The sequence below is a fragment of the Lolium perenne genome, chromosome 5 (assembly GCF_019359855.2).
Source record: "Lolium perenne isolate Kyuss_39 chromosome 5, Kyuss_2.0, whole genome shotgun sequence".
NCBI classification, from domain to species: Eukaryota; Viridiplantae; Streptophyta; class Magnoliopsida; order Poales; family Poaceae; genus Lolium; species Lolium perenne.
The window spans coordinates 260,405,647-260,422,958 of NC_067248.2; the positions used below are offsets into that span (position 1 = coordinate 260,405,647).

Genomic DNA, 17,312 nt, shown 5'->3' on the forward strand with positions numbered 1-17,312 from the left:
CCTGAAGAAATGTCGGCTGTGCACGACGTTTTTCACATCTCACTTCTCCGGAAATGTCTTGAAGTCCCTGAGAAGACCGAAGTGTTCAAGAACATCGATCACCGATCGGTGGATATCAACCAGGATCTGACTTACCGCGAAGTGCCGATTCGCATCCTAGAAGAAGCTTACAGAACCACCCGCACCAGAAGCATCAAGTTTCTGAAGATCCAATGGAGCAATCATACAGAGGATGAAGCCACCTGGGAACGCGAAGATTTCATGAAGAAGGAATACCCAGATCTCTTTAGTACCTAACTTTCTTTTCGATCTCGGGACGAGATCTTTTGTAAGGGGGAAGGGTTTGTAACACCCCAAATTTCAATGAAAAGAAAGTTAGAGAATTCCAGAAAGCAAAATTTCAAACCAACAAAAACTTTTCTTTTGCATATAGTACCATGCATAGGACTTGTGCATTTGAGTGATATGCCATGATGATTGTTGTTACTTGTATCTTGATGTGCTCTAAAACCCTAGAGTGATCATATGAAGATCACCAACCAAATAAATCAAAGAGGAAGAAAATCCAATAAAAGGCAAAACCCTAAAAACCCTCACATATGCCCTATGGCCTTTTTATAAATTTTGACCCTAGACCTATTTGGTCTTCACCATTAGTTGAATAATGTTATTAAACACTTATTACAACTTTTGGAATCAAGGGTTCACAATTCAAATGATTTTCAAACACTTTTCCCACTCACATGTGATGATGACCAAATCTGCCAATTTTAGTCTGATCACCACTTTGAGCCCCTGCAATTCAATTTTCCCAAACCAATCTTTGCTAACTCTTTGCACCATTTCAAAGTCAACATCAAGGTGAACAACTTTGATGAAGACCACCCTGCCAAATTCATCTTGGATCACTAGCTATGCTCATCCAAAGTCTTGACTTTTTAACATTGTCAACAATCTCCACTTAGCCATTTTGGCCAAATTTTGAAATCTAATTTTTCCACCACCACCTCAATTCATCTCTGGTCAATTACAACTTATCTCAACCTTCACATATCACAAACTTTCACCTTTTGAACTTTTTCCAATTTGGATAATTTTGCATTTTCCAAAATTGGGCACTATTTGCAACTATTGCAAATAGTGATCTACCTCATCCAAATTTAAACCAAAGCTATCCTACAATGCTCCCTGGTCCCCTTAAACCCTAAATAAAGCATAGTGGAGCTAAGGAGGGAGAGAGAGCAAGCATGGCATGGCCATGCCGGCCACATGCCGGCCATGCCGCACCACCCCCTCTCCCCTTGCTTCCCCAACCCTGGCCCCTGCGCCACCGTGTGCCACCACCTCTCCTACGCCACCCTAGCCCAGCCCTGGTCGAGGAGGAGCTCGACAACGCCGAGACCAGCACGCGTCCATGGCGCCCTGGACGCCGCGCACGTCGCGCGTGTGCACGCCGCGGGCACACACTGGCCACGCACCGCGCCATCACCACGAGCACGCCCTGGACTCGCCGACCAGCCGTTGAGCATCGCCGCGTCGCCACGCAGCCACCGGACATGCCCTCGACCCCGACCCGTGCCCGCCGTCGCGCCGGAGACGACAACGCGATCCCGCGACCAACACGGCAGACACGGAAGCAATGCGACCAGTTTAGCCACCGCCCGACCCCGCTGTCGCCGCCAATAGCGTCGCCAGGAGCCGTAGAACACTGCCACCACCTCGCCTAGCTCGATCGCTTGCCGGAGAAGCCGCGCCATGGTCGACTTCTTCACGGCCACGCCGCACCCTTGGCCAGCTATAAATACAGCGTTCCTGGACGAAGTTGGAGCACACCATCTCGTTCACCATCCTCCACCGCTTCTCCTCCACCCAACCACTCACTCGATTGTCGCCGGAGTTGCTTCAATTTGAAGATCGGAGCCCGCCGCACCGCACCTCGCCGCCGTCGATTGGAGCCGATCCAGAGTCGCCGCCGGTACCAGGAGAACCGCCGTCGTCCACATCGACATCACGCACACTGCCAGCCACCGCGGGAGCCCTGGTTAGCTCTCCCACCCCTAGGCTCGCCGCCCGAACCTACGCTTCTCGCCGGAGAAGACGACGACCGTGCGCCGTTGGATTGCCTTCTAATCCAACGCGCCACGTCGCTCGTACCGTTTCGGGTTTTAAACGCCGCTGACATGCGGGACCCCCCTGGCTGGCAGCCCACGCGGGCACAGACGCGTGGTGGGCTGAGGTGGGCCGTTTTATTTCAAATCGGCCCAGCTTCGTTTTCCCGCCGGCCTGTTTAATTCAAATTCGTTTTAAACATTTTCCAAACAATCCAATACTGCCCAAACTTTGAATTTCAACCATTTCAAATTGGCTAAACCAAATTTAGTGAATTTGACATTGTTAGAAAGCCACTGAAATTCTCTATCCAATGCCACTGGCCTCATGGTCAATCTCTTTGTAGAATTAATGTGACAAAAATAACGAGCCAGGGACTTTTCCCTATTCAAATAATTCTTAAAAATCAACCAAAATATATATTAAGTAAATTCCAACTCTAATAGCTCACATTTGACTTACACTAATTGTTTATGCAATAAAATGGTGTGGTCACTTTGCAGGATCATGCCATGGTTTTGTGAATGGATATTTTGACTAGTTTAACTAGTTGATATTGTCCAAAACTATTAGAATTAAATTGTGTGAAGTATTACACTTCATTTAAACTTGTCTCACATGAATTCATGGGATGTTTGGACCCCTGGTTCCAAACTCTCTTATATGAATTTCTTGAGATTTAAATCAAATGTAGTGTTATTTAAATGGTATGAGGTGTTCCACCTCATTTAAATCATTCTACCAAATGATGATGATGATGAACTTTTGATTTAGGTCAATATGAGTTCATCCATGATTGTTGGAGAAATTAAATCTTAAGAAGATTTCAATGAGAGGAAATTATTTCTCAAGAACCCTATGGAAACTATCATCTACTTTTGGAATACACATTCTACTTAAATCCCACAACCCATGCACCCTAGTTTATTTATGTGTGTGCATAGAGTAGTTTGTGTGTTTATTTGTGATGTGTGGAATAGCCATTGAATTAGTGAGTAATTATACTCGTATTCAAATTTAGACGGTAGCACCGGAGAGTACGCCGAAGAAGAAGGTTGCTACCAGGAGGAGGAAGAGGAACAGTTTGAAAACTACCAAGGCAAGCCAAATTACTATGCAAGCTAATATTCTTGCAAGGTGCAAAGCCCCTTGGGGCAAGGCACCATGTTTCTTATCTTTGATTATGAGAACCCATCCCAAGTTTTTACTCTACAAGTTTTTACTTGTTTTCTAAAAGAGTTACTTTTATAGTTAACTTTGGTCGAAATACATTTTGGATACTAGAGTAGTGAGTTAGTCTCTTCCAAGCAAGGCAGGATAGCACCCCTCATGAATAGAGCTAGTGCTAATAAACTAAATTTGACTACTCTAGATGGGAGACTTGTGATTTTGAAAGGATTTTGAAACCTTGGAATGAAGATGCATTCCATTGAATGATTTTTGAAGGTGAATATGACCAAGAGAAGATGGTGATTTTTGATAAAACATGATGTTGGTTGGAATGCGATACCTTTCCAATTCTCAAGTACCCCCACAATACACTGATTATGGGTAGGGCTTAACCGGAAGTTTATGCGTCTTAGTATGGGTTCCCTCTAAACAAGCGTCATCGGGGTTATGCCGAAAGCTGCCTCTACCACAAAAGAAACGATACGATATGATGCGAAATGAGGTGAATGTCCGGCCCAAGCTCCGTGCGGTTCCCAAAGTTGACAGTTGGTCTTCACTGGGAGGCCAAGCTCATGGGGAGAGGTGCTCATACTAGGGTTCGTAAGTGAAAGGTTATGGTTGATGATCCGCGTACTGTGTTACGATTATTCGGGGAAATCCCGACGGATGAAATCAAATGTTGTGGCACAAGTGTGCAACCTCTGCAGAGTGTAAACCTATTCGAATAGCCGCGTCCACGGTTACGGACGGTTGGAAAGGCCATACAGTTTCCGATGTCATATCTTTGAAAATGAAGTTGAAAAGGTTGATGGTGAAATGACTTGTGGTGACTTGACTTGAAATCACCACTTGAATGGTGGGGATGACACTAGTGTTCCCACTTGAGTTAGTTAGCTCTTGAGTAAGCTTTTCTCAAAACTTTGTGAACTAAAACTAGCTTTATGCAAATAAACTAGAGCTTAGCAAACCCTACTAGAATGTCTGGCACTTCCATTAGTTTGAGTTTGCGAGTACTCAACGTACTCACGGCTTTGTCCCTGGCTATTCAAATGGCCAGAGTATGAAGATGAACACGGAGATGACCAGCAGGACGCCTACGACAACTAAGCGCCTTCCGACGTCAAGCGTTGGCCTGTGGACTAGAGAGTCCTTGTATCTTACGCTTCCGCTATGTTGAACTATGAACTTGTGTTTGTTCGTTGATCAATAGATCAACTATTCGTGTAATATGGATCATGTGATTCCAATTTGTAAGACTTATGGGTTGTAATGAATGATGACTGTGATACTTAACTATTATGCCTCGCAACAACAATATTCCTGGGATTGCGATGTATGACATAATAGGCATTCGGACTTAAAAATCCGGGTGTTGACACAAACTAACTGATTTGAATAAATGTGTGTGTACTAACGCGCGCGACTCTCTTTCTTATTTTAGCCCTCGGCCGGATCGTCGAAAAAATCGAGTACGTCGTCAAAGCGTGGCGCAACCAAGACGATGAAAGCAGGAGAAACATGCACCATCGATGTTGTCGACGAAGCAACCGGCAGGCCGCTGGAGCCCAGCAAGAACGCCACCAAGTTTGTCAGCCAATGCGGAGCCGTTGTTAGAGACAACGTCTCGATCACCCGCCAGGAGTGAAATGAGCCAAAGAAGGCACGTGTTGGTTTCACTTTTGTCGATAAGAGAGAAAAAAAAGATTGCTTCAACAAGCTTATGGAACATTTCGTTCTACCTCCGGAATACCGCAAATACGATGAGGAGGGTAACAAGATTGCGGAAAACAAGAAGAGGCGCAAGCTAGTCAAACAGTTCGCTCTTTCTAGGATGGCCAACGCATTCCGGAAATACAAGCAAAATCTAGCCCATGACTTTGTCAACCAGGGCAAGACTCCGGATTTCAAAGGACAATATGAGAAACTACAACATGATTGGCCAGAATTTGTGAAGCAAAAGAAATCGGAGCAGTTCCTTGAACTATCGAAAAAAAATAAGGAAAATGCGGCCAAGAAGGAGTACAATCATAAAATGGGGCCAGGAGGGTATCGCTTTTGGCAGCCTAAGTGGGAGAAGATGGAGAACGAGCTGAGGGCGCGAGGAATCCGTCCAGGTACGGAGGGATGGGACCCAAGGGCCAAAAGCTGGTGGTACGGGCATGGGGGATCGCTGAACCCGGAGACAGGGGAGTGTGTTTACCAGGGCAAAATAATTACACCCACCAAAAAGCTTATTGAGGCAATGAGGGAGGCTCAAGAGGGGAGGATCAGGTTCAACAGAGAGAACGACGCCCTGACAAAAGCCCTCGGGAATCCTGAACACGGAGGACGTATACGAGGCATGGGGCCCATTCCGTGGAAAGTAGGGTTCCCCCAGAACGATGACCCGTACGGTTACAGAAGCGTAAGAGAAAGATGGATCGGGATGCAGATGTTGTGGCGAAGTTGGTAACTGAAATGGATGTGATGAAGAAAACCGTGAGTGTACTAGTCGCCGAAAGAGATGCAGCTCGGGCGCAGCATGCTGAAGATCATCCAATGGATCTCGGAAGCCAGCAGCGGAGAAGAAGCAGCGTGGCTTCCACGGAGGCCTCACCGGCTGGTGCACCGACGATAGAAATTACTGCACCGGAGCCTCTGGTGGTCGAAATTACTGCACCGGAGCCTCCTCACTACCCCGTGGACGATATAAAGGAGATGAAAGCATGTCATCTGTATTATCCTATCGGGAACATGTCCATGAAGGTAGCCATCGGCAGTGCTTTGCCACCTGGAGCACTCCACCACAACAACCCCATTCAAGATGGCTATGCTCGTGTGACGGTGGAGAAGATAGTCCAAGGGTTTGAGGACCTGGACATTGACATTGCTACACCTGAAGGGGTGAAAAGACTTGGAGATGTCAAGCGCCAGTTCATTCTATGGCAGAAGAAGTTTATCAAGTTTCCAGGCGAGGCGCCAACAAGTCCACCCCCCTACGGTGGTGGTGGTGGCGGTGGCGGTGGCGGTGGCGGTGACGGTGGCGGTGGCGGCGGTGGTGGTGGTGCTTCACCTAATACACCTCCTTCACGTCAGCCGACGCCGCCCGATCCTCGTCCGGCGGGTAGCGCACGCCGCCCCCTAGTCCTCGTCCGGCGGGTGATCAGCGAGACACCGCCCCCAATCCACCTCCGGCGAAGAAGCGAAGCAGTCCTGGGTTATTAACCCAGACCCTTATGTACCTAAGAAAACAAAGATACCAGAGCCATCACTGAAGCCTCTCATCCCGAGGCCTTGGGAACTTAGTGTCGAGGAAAATGCAGCGGCCGTGGCTGCTCAGCATGAGAAATGGAAGGAGGAGTGCAAGAAGAAAAGAGAGGGCGAGCCCAAGCCAGTATATTCTGACAAGCAAAAGCAGTGGGCTAAGTCATTTTTGAACACACCGTCCCAAGCCGCGAAGAATCTGCCTGACGACTATTTACGTGAACTTCGTAGGCAAGCACTCGCGTTCAAGAACATGAAAGAGTTGGCGGAGAAGAAAGCCTTGGAGGACGAGGCCGAGTCAAAATTAGAAAGGGGGAAAGAAGTTGCCCAGCTCGGGGAACAAAGTAAACAATCGATCGCCCCCCTCATAGTGCAAGCCGCCGATCCGGATGCCCCCGATATCATAGCAGCTGCGGCAGCACATGGATTGACTGTAACGAGTGCCAGAGAACAAGCGGCCGAGTTAGGTATCACTCTTCGTGCACTGCTAGGCCTTGATGAGGCGCCAATGAAGGACGTAGTATTTACATATGTGAAGAATGGCCCTCTCGTCGAGCACTGCGCAGAAGAGGATCTACCTCGACAAATGAAAGGTCTGCTAAATTGGTACAAGGGTTACATAAAACATAAAAACGCCAAAGAGTATATCTATGCGGAAGTTAGATATGAGCATCACTTCAAACATTACTGGGTACAAATTCATCTGAGTGAATTGTTCCAGCTGTTCAATCTGCGCGACCTCGACAAATCTATCATCAGTTGCTACGTTCTGTAAGTGATTTATTAATTTCTACCCCATCTCATTCATTGCCTGCACTGTCCTAACTATCTTGTTGTGTACGCTATTATGCAGAATGAAGAAGCAGGAAATGCGAATAAGGAACATCCATGATGTTGGGTTCATTGACCCACAAATCGTTAATTCATATGTGTTAGAACACCACCCCGCCGACGTGGAGGATGACCTGTGGCGGTTTATTAGAAAACAGCAAGAGAAAAGTGATATTCTATTTCCTTACCATTTTGGGTGAGTGTTTCTGTCTTGAGCACATTCTCTTTTGTTTACTCCATGCATGGTATGTGGCTAATCGATGAGTTATGCATGATTGTGCATGTATCGTGTCCGCAGGTTCCACTGGATTCTTATGGTAATTAAAGTTCAGACCTCCTCAGTTCTCGTCCACGACTCTCTGAATATGGATCCGGCGCTTTGGGGCGACATGAGAAAAATGATGCAAAAGTAATTATTTTCATTCATTTGCGCTCTATATCGATCGGCCTATTTCGTTCATCATTTCCTAATATCAAGTAACTAATTAATAACTCTCTTGTTTATTTAATTTTCTTTGCCTCGTAGGGTTTGGAGACGGTTCGTAGATACCAAGGTCGGTGAATTCAAAAAAGAGCTACATTTTAAAATGGCAGTGCGGACGACTGGGGATATTCAGCCACCGGGGACCAATCTATGTGGATACTATGTTTGTGAGAGGATCCGGAGATACTGCAATGAGCGGGACCAGACGTGTGAGAACAACATCCTGAGGAATAACCTCCGGAAGACGCTTAGTCCAGAAGCTCGCTTCCGACCACTTCAAGAGGAACTAGCTGGATGGTTGGCGAGGGAAGTCATCGATCCTAGAGGAGAACAATATTACGATGACGTAGAACTTTATATGCACCAGAATTTGTAACTAACTTGTTCAAAATTGTATATGGTCATCCGATATTGAATATATATTGTATATGGTCATCCGATATTGAATATATATTGTATATTCCTCTTGAATTCTTTTTGGTTCTAATTTCAAATTTGTTTGAAATTGTACATTCATATGCATGTATGTATACAGTACCGTAGAATATGTGAAACTCCTTCAAAATTAAAACCCAAAAGAAATAAAACAATACAAATTAAAAAGAAACCAGATTTAGGGGGAGGGGGGCTAAAACCCTAAACCCTGCGGAGGCCTTTAGTCGCGGTTGGCCAGAAGAACCGCGACTAAAGGTCCTCCGCCCTGGCGCTCGCCTGCGGCCCACGTGGACGGGCCTTTAGTCGCGGTTCGTAAGGAACCGCGACTAAAGGGGGGGGCCTTTAGTCGTGCTGCTTTGGTCGCGGTTGCGCCACCACGACTAATGGCAGTTGCCAACCGCGACCAAAGCCCTTTTTTCCACCAGTGTCCCCAATCCACAGCAAGCATGCCATCAAATCTCCTCCGGACCTGCCACCACTCATGTTGCGATACACATATCCCACACAGGAGCAGTTGTGGTTGCACGCAGTTGCGCACTCCTCTATCGTACTGTGCCCCCCTCCAGCCAGCGTGAACATGTCCGGCGACTTCATCCCCGGCAAGGTCAAGAAGTTATCTCCGCACCCGTGTAGGCGTAGCTTCTCTTTCCGTCGGCACCCCGTCAAGAACCTGCCACTGGTCCACTCCTCCATGTTTGCTGGCTCGAAACCGTCCAGGCACTTGCACACTGGAACCGGTGACACCGTCTCGTCGCAGTACCCATATAGGCCACAATATATAGTTGTAGTGGTTGCATTCAGCTGACGGCCACTTCCAGACGATAGCCCAAGCCCTGTTGCTCCAGCTCTGAAACTCATACATGCCAGAGTATAACAGTACAAACCTTGAGGGCGGTGCACCGTCGGAGAGACTATAGGTGAGGTAGATCTCATCCTCGTTATCGACCACAGCCATGTACATGATATGACTAGTAGTGTTCATGGCCTCCGCTAACTGGTCCTGGCGTAGGCTCCTCACCAAGAACCCCGTCCATGGGGGGCTGCGAGCCACCGGGCGTTCCCCGTCCCACTGGAACATTTGGAGGGGCGTGCTCGGGTCGCTGCCATAGGAGAAGCGCCCCCGTGAGGGGTCGCTAGGGCCTTTCCAGGATACCAGGCGCTCCTCCATGTTGCGCGTGCTGTACTTGATCCGGAGCTTCATACCTGGAAGGAACGTGTCCACAAGGTGCTCGAAACTCTGCCACAGCATGGTGCCATTTGAGGATCGGATAATGAGGTTGCCGGTGTTCAGAAGCACAGCCGTCGGGGGAGACAAGTCCGGGACAGTGGCCACATTTGTCGTTGTCCAAAGGACATGGCCATTAATATCACTGTCGGAAAGAACGAGATTGGAGGTGTTGGTGAGGTAGAGCATCGGGGTAGAGGAAGTGGTGTTGTTGGCCGGAGTTTCACGGTTGGCGACCCACACGACGGTGAGCTCAGGAATGTTGTTGTACCATATGCCAAGATAAAGCTTACTTGGTGTAGAGTTGGAAGGGTTGAAGAAACCCAAGGCAAACATACCACCATCAGAGACGATGGTGTTGCCGGGGGACAGCGGCTTGCCAGGGACAAGCCGGTCATCCGCGGCGCTCAACGGCAGAAACAAAATTATTAGGGCCATGACACAACAGGCCAGAACCCGCGAATTCATGGATCGATAGGACAAAGATCTTAGCTATCTGTTGATCTAGCTATCTCTAGGCAATATATATTGTTGTTGCTATATGGAGTAAGTACTTGCGTCGAACCTTGGTCAAAAAAATGTCTCCACAAACACGCAGCATCCACGAATGTTCGATCACGGAAGCAGATGATTGAATAATGCAATGTTCTGGAATTCTAGATGGGTTGGTCTAGGAGTCGAGTGAGTTGGAGTTTAGATTTTAGCTGTCCACTTCGAAATTGGGATGCCACGGTCACCGCTGACTAGATACAAGTACAATACAGAATAGACATATGTACAAAGTACACCATCATATTTATGTGCGCACTGTTAGAATAATATAGAGACTCTAAATAGACTAGGACTCATCTACTTGTACTCCAAGTCTCCTCCCTCCGTGTACTTCTATATATACCCCAAGAGGGTCACCACAATAAACAACGAAACAAATATTAGGGTTCTACAACTTTCTACATGGTATCAGAGCGGTTAGCCTCGCGGCGCCGATTCTAGGTTCCTCACCACTTCCGCATCGCGCCGCCCCCGGGGAGATCTTCTCCTCGGGGGCGCAACATCCGATCAAAATCATAGATTAGATCAGTTCTTAGTTTAGATTAGATTCAGGTTTCGAGATTTCCAATTCCATAGATTAGATTCAATTAGTTACAAATAAACCCTAGATCCAACCCTCAAAATCCCGGTGAAATCAATCCAATCCAAATTGCGTTCATGTTGTCGAACTTCTGGGCAGCACAGCACTCCGCGCGGACGGCGTCGCGTCCTCGACTCGCATGCGCCAGCACTTCTCGGCTCCGTCAACTACTCCAACCGATCTGCAGCGTCAAGGCTCCGCGCGCAGGCTTCAGCGACTCCAGCCCCACCGAGCCGGAGGCAGTACCGATCTGCACCCGGGGACTCGTTCAGCTTCCAATGAGCCATCACACATCGGTGCAGCAGCAGCGGACACGACGCCCGGCGCCAGGTTTTGGCGACACACACCGAGCCGACCCGACGATCCGGAACAGCACCGTGTGCCAGTAGCCTAATGCACGATCTACATCGGCAACACAAAGACCAAGATCAGCATGAATACATGCCCAGGTGTTATGCACGTGGAAGACACCTCTAGCCTCTAGGCTGCACGAGTTCATCATCCACATGCAGCGTTGGACAGGTACGCGTAAAGTGATTTTCAGCCTCCAGGATTCCCTCAGGTCTGCTTGTCACAGCATCTGCCACGGGAGGGGACCTCTCGCCCACGTTGACACGCACGACTACACCAACGTCAGGTTTCGAATCAAGTAGGATTAACACAAAGCCGGGAACCACGACGACATCGAGCTGTACGACTATGCCAGGCTACGAGACAAGATCATCGTCGAGCACATCTACGAGAAGCGACATCAACCACATGCACGCCGGTGTGGAACATGACTCGCCGACTTCTCCAACAACAAGGCATCGACACCATCGCCGCAGCGAGGGATGCCTCAAGCGACACAACGTCGTCGACACGTCTGTTGCTCTGCTTCATCACCGACACATCATCGCCAAGGTCTACATCACCGTGGTCATCATCGACATCATCGTCAACACACCGTCGCCGCCACACACAGCGTCCACATGATGGACGTACGACTACAACCTGCAAGGCATGACGCCGGCATTGACCGCGTCCACGACACGACACCGACAACGGCATCGACCGCGTCCGACGACTAAGACTGCATCGACAACCTAGCATCACCATTGTGATAGCTCCTACAACCGCTTACACGGTCCTGGCAAAACCATGTGTGCTTGGTGGGCTTCCTCCAGTCCAGGCAAAACTGGTGGTCTCACCTACGATCGCGTCCTCTGACATCTGCAAGACGCCCGCGATGGTACCCCTCAGGGTGCAAAACGTCACGCCGACGGTACCTTTCAAGGTGCAAAACGTCGGCCATGATAGCAGCACCATCGGAAAAAAAAAATAGCGCATTTTTTTTTGCACCTCCGGCGAAGGCGGCTACACCACATACGACGACTACATCATCGATCACGACTACCTCGACCACGGCTACATCACGATCGGCTACCTCGACATCGACATCAAGGCTACGTCTACAGTGACACATTGGCAACAACTCCAGTCGACAGCGTCCGCGTCGTCACTTGCGTCCACGACACTCCCGATGTGACTGCGGGAGGGAAGAGAAGGCACCAGAAGGGGACGCCGATGATGACAAGGAGGAGAAGAGGACGAAAGCGTGTGACTTCAAATCCAGTCGCAATCGTCCGCTTCACTCCCGCTACGACTGAGGGGGATGTTAGAATAATATAGAAACTCTAAATAGACTAGGACTCATCTACTTGTACTCCAAGTCTCCTCCCTCCGTGTACTTCTATATATACCCCAAGAGGGTCACCACAATAAACAACGAAACAAATATTAGGGTTCTACAACTTTCTACACGCACTAACACAATGACTACAGAGTTTTGCAGATTTATAAGATCACAAAATTACAAAATCACCACGGATATCTAAGAGAATATGGCCCCACTGATTAGGTGGAGTAAACTATGATACCCTTTTAATTCAAAAGATAAGTTATAATCTACAGAATTTAATTGCATCCAAAATATTCCAAAATAAGTGATTCAACTGTGGTTAATATGGATGTATCTATGACTAAAATACGTTTAAATACATTTGTATCTAGATAAACTGGGTCAATTGTTTTGAAAAGGAGGGAGTACTATATTTTAAGCTAAACTTCTCGAACAGATGTAGCTAAACAAGAGAATGAAGATTCAGCACCTCCCAGTATTCCAAGTTGTCGGTCAACCCTACATGCAGATCTTGTGCAGACTGAACCTATTCTACCTCGTCATGTCAGATTTTGACCAAGTTGTTATGAATAGTTTCAAATGTAAAAACTTGGCAGCATGGGTGATGGAACTAGGAATGGAATGTATCTTTGTTGGCTGAGCGTTCTTTAATTTACAAAATGTAATCCATCTAGAACTGGAAGAGTCAGCCTGTTTTTTGAGTTTTCATTTCCTATTGTATTTTTACATGTTCGCTTCGAGAACTGAGTTCTAGCTCAGTGGCAAGGCAAGCGAGTGCGCAGCCAGCCCACCCGGGTTCGAATCCCCATCCGCGGTAATTTCGCAGGAGGGGCGAATAAACCGGGTTATCATCCATCCGCGTCCATCCGCGGGGAGAGTCTTATCCTACCTAACAACGTATAGCCAAGGGAGGGATCATTCCCCCGTTGGTCAACGCTTTACATGTTCGCTTCACTATCTGTTATTTGCGTGTTTTGATCTTGGTCATGTGTACGACTAGAGCGAGCTGCCGTGGATTTCTGTGAGTTTTTTACGATTACTTCATATCATCGACCTGCAGGTCAAGAACATCAGTCAATGTGCTTGTTTTAATTCAAAACTTTGAATAATGTCACGCCCTAGTGTTGTCTGACCGTGTCATTCCAATGTACAATTGTTTCTTCATGTAGCCACAATTTTCATTCTGAAAACGGGTAAGATATCACCACCTAATCATTTCACGGGGATCTTTTGATGGTTATTTTTTTTGAAGCTGTACAGTGAGTTTCCTCACTGCTTATATTTTTATTGATTTTGGGTATAAAGAAAGAATACAAAGTGCTAGAGAATAGCACTAAAGAAGCCAAAAAATCGAAACTACACTAAGATACAGAGTAATCACAGAAAATTCGTTACCCAGGCCTTAAGGCCAGAATAGGACTTCCTCTTAGCTTTATAGATCAGAAGTGCCAATTCCTCCTTGAATTTGAGCTTGCAACGGTAGAGGTTAGGAGCAACTCCTTTGAATATAGATTCATTTCGAATCGTCCAAATAGACCAAAAAATCAGCATAATAATTTCCATGAAGAATGGCTGTTTTATCTGTAATTTTAGGCTCTGGACCACCTCCTGAAGTACCAGATGTCCATTAGAAAGAGGTAGCACCCACCCAGGACATAAGTATTGCCAGCAATGAACTGCAAAGGGGCAGGTGAAGAACAAGTGATCCCTTGTTTCCAAATCAGCTCCACCACACATGACACAAGTGTAGTCAGGCAAGAAGAAGCGCTTGCGCTGCAACATAGCCCTAGTATTCAGACGATTGTGAAATAGAAGCCAAAAAAATACTTTGTGCTTCTCTTGGCAGCAGCTTTTCCAGAGCCAAGAAAGGATAGGTAACACAGGCCCTTGGGTCATCAGATCCTTATACATAGATGAAACTTTGTAACCTGGGGTAGCCGAAATTACTGTCCACTTATCTTTCTCCAATGAGATTTGTGTGTCTTGGATGAGACCTAAGAGCTGTTGATATTCTTCCAAAGCCTGAATAGTCAAAGGTAAGTGGAACAGAGATGGAATCTCCTCAGTAAGTAGTACCATCTTGACTGAAATTGTGGTGTCCTTGGCAAAAGTGAAGAGATAGGGCCACTTTGTAGCAAGCACTGTATCACTCCATAAATCTGTCCAGAAGAGAACAGTTTCTCCACTATGCAATGCACAAGTTGATTTGGCCTTGTAAACCTCCAGGTTTTTCAGACAGTCCCTCCACCAGAAGGAAATCTCTCTTTGTCTGAGTGGTGGCAGAGCATGCTGATAGTAAGACTCCCATACTAAATGTATCCAAGGAATATTTTCTTTATTGTAGAACTTATGGAGATGCTTCAAAAGGAGGCAGTTGTTCTGAACTGACAACTTGAGCACACCCAGACCACCTTGTGCTTTAGGACGACAAACTAAATCCCAAGAGGCTAAGGGAGGAGTTTTACTGTTGAGATCTTTATTTCTCCAGAGACAATGACGTCTATATTTATCACATTCATCAAAGACCCATTGATACAGTTTAAGTGTACTCATAGAAAAAATCGGCAATGAGGACAGGACTGAGTTTAACAACCTTAATTTGCTTCCATAATTAAGATACATGGCACAAGATGGCAATCTTCTTTGCACACACTGTATAAGTGGTAGGAAGTACTCCTTTGGCGGCTTGGAGAGACTGAGGGGCAATCCCAGGTATATAAATGGGAGGTTACCAAGCTGACAATTAAGAGCACTAGTGATGGTTATATTCTTGGTTAAATATCATAATTAGCACTTTCCTTGTGATAGCAATCCAGAAAATAGAATAAAAAACATCTAATGATAACAGGCCTCTACTGATAACAACCTCCAACCAACAGATACATGACCATTTTGTTTATATAGCAAACATTGTTTCGAATACATATAAGAATACATCATAATTATCTTATCTCCCGTGTATCTCTGTAAGGGTAAAGTTGTTTACGGAATTTTCAATATCAACTCTCATATGGTCCATTTTCTACGCTCCGCCGCACAAAGTAGGCAGGGTGGTTGGGGGCTGGAAGTGTGGTACTTCCGTTCTCCAAGATGAACACAACAGCTGACATGAGTAGTCTGTCATCTGAGTTTTCCTGAACACACAGGAGACCTACATGGATGCAAAGCAAAACTTCGTCTGGTGAACAAGTGTCCAGGATACACGAGTGTGCTAATTCTCATGTATTTCCTTCCTTCCACATATTCCATGACTGAAACAATAAACAGCACGATATATTTATTTTCCATTTAGGTTATCAAGCTTAAAAATGTATGAATTATCGAATATAAATACTAAACTTGTGAGAAATCTTGTGTGTACTCACGTGAACTGCGAGGGTGAAAACTCATAGTTTGACTATTGGAGTTTTTCCTTATACCAATACCTGTTAAAATATATAGCCTTGCCCTTTCCACTAGTTCGAACTAGTGTTAAAATATATAGCCTAGCTCTTTTCACTAGTTCGAACTTTTAAAAAACTTGGCTAGTGCATCAGTTCAATATGGTATCAGAGCCAGGAGATCTCAAGTTTCAAACCCCGGCTAACGCACTATTTAATCTAAAAATAGTTGCAGCCTCCCATTTATCCCAGTCTAGTGTCTTCCCGTTTGTCCAGCCTAGACGTGAGGGGAGTGTTAAAATATATAGCCTAGCCCTTTTCACTAGTTCAAACTTTTGAAAAAACTTGGCTAGTGCATCAATTCAATAACAACCTCTAGTAGTAACACGTCAAAGCTGTAGACATCGGATTTGGTGGAGAAAACGTCTTTCATTGCATACTCAGTGGCCATGTAATCACTGCTTGACCATTTCATTCACAAGAGTTAGTAAATTTTGCATGACTTCGAGCACAAGTTAACATGAGATATTGGTTTGCAAGGTTACTCACTATGTTCCGACAACATGTTGGGTATTTGCATTTTGTTGGTTGTCGCCAAATATCCTTGCCATACCAAAATCTGCTATCTTGAGTTTCATATCCGCATCAAGTAAAACATTTCCGGCTTTGAGGTCCCTTTCAATTATGGTTAACCTTGAGTCTTCGTGAAGATACAACAGTCCCCTTGCAATCCCTTTGATTATACTAAACCTTGTAGCCCAATCCAACAACAATTTTCTTAATTCATCTGTAAAAGTTAAATATGTAAGATAAAATATTTTTTAGTTTTCTTACGAAATCATGTTCCATTGTTACAATCTATACCAAAAAAAAGGGTAGCATCCAAGCTCTTGTTAGGCAGGTACTCATATATCAGGATTTTTTCATCTCCTTCGCCACAACATCCAAGAAGTCGAACCAAGTTTCTACGCTGCAATTTGGCAATTAGACTTCATTCTTGAATTCTTTTGTTCCTTGTTGAGAATCTCTGCTTAGCCTCTTAACTGCAACTTGCTGGCCCCCTAACATTCCCTAAAAAAAATACAATGGAAATAATAGAGATTTGAGTTGACATATGAATACATCAACTCTCGGGATGAATAACGGGAAACTTCATATCGAACAACTTACCTTGTAAACTTTGCAAAAGCCTCCTTGTCCAATTATGCATGTTCCGGAGAAATTGTGGGTTGCCTTGGCAATTTCTTCTAATCTTACAAATGGAAAATCTTGATCATGGGGAGGGTTTTCTGCCCCAAGTTCATTAGAAGTACTCATACCATCTGATCTTATATTATTATGCCTTCTCCATTTTTTATTTTTCCTGCTCCCAAAATGGTATAGTTATCACCATGTTATAGACATTTTCTCTCTCTGATGATGATGGTAGCATAGGCATGAAAGAATAGAGCTGTATTTCTCCCCTACATGTGCGACCATGCCCGAATGGTTGGGTAGATAATATGGCTATCACTACAAATAGTTTTAGTGCACATGTTCGAAAAAAGTTATGTTCTCACATGTGAGAAGAACTGGCATTTCCCAGGAAAGGGCTTTTGGGGTCAGGCTTTAGAAAGTTTTAC

General features: G+C 45.9%; 1 pseudogene; it reads right to left on the reverse strand.

The window, feature by feature from the left end:
* LOC127302876 (putative G-type lectin S-receptor-like serine/threonine-protein kinase At1g61610) overlaps positions 1 to 9,935 on the reverse strand; it is a 29,358-nt pseudogene extending 19,423 nt beyond the window's left edge.
* Between the last annotated feature and the right edge of the window lie 7,377 nt (positions 9,936 to 17,312).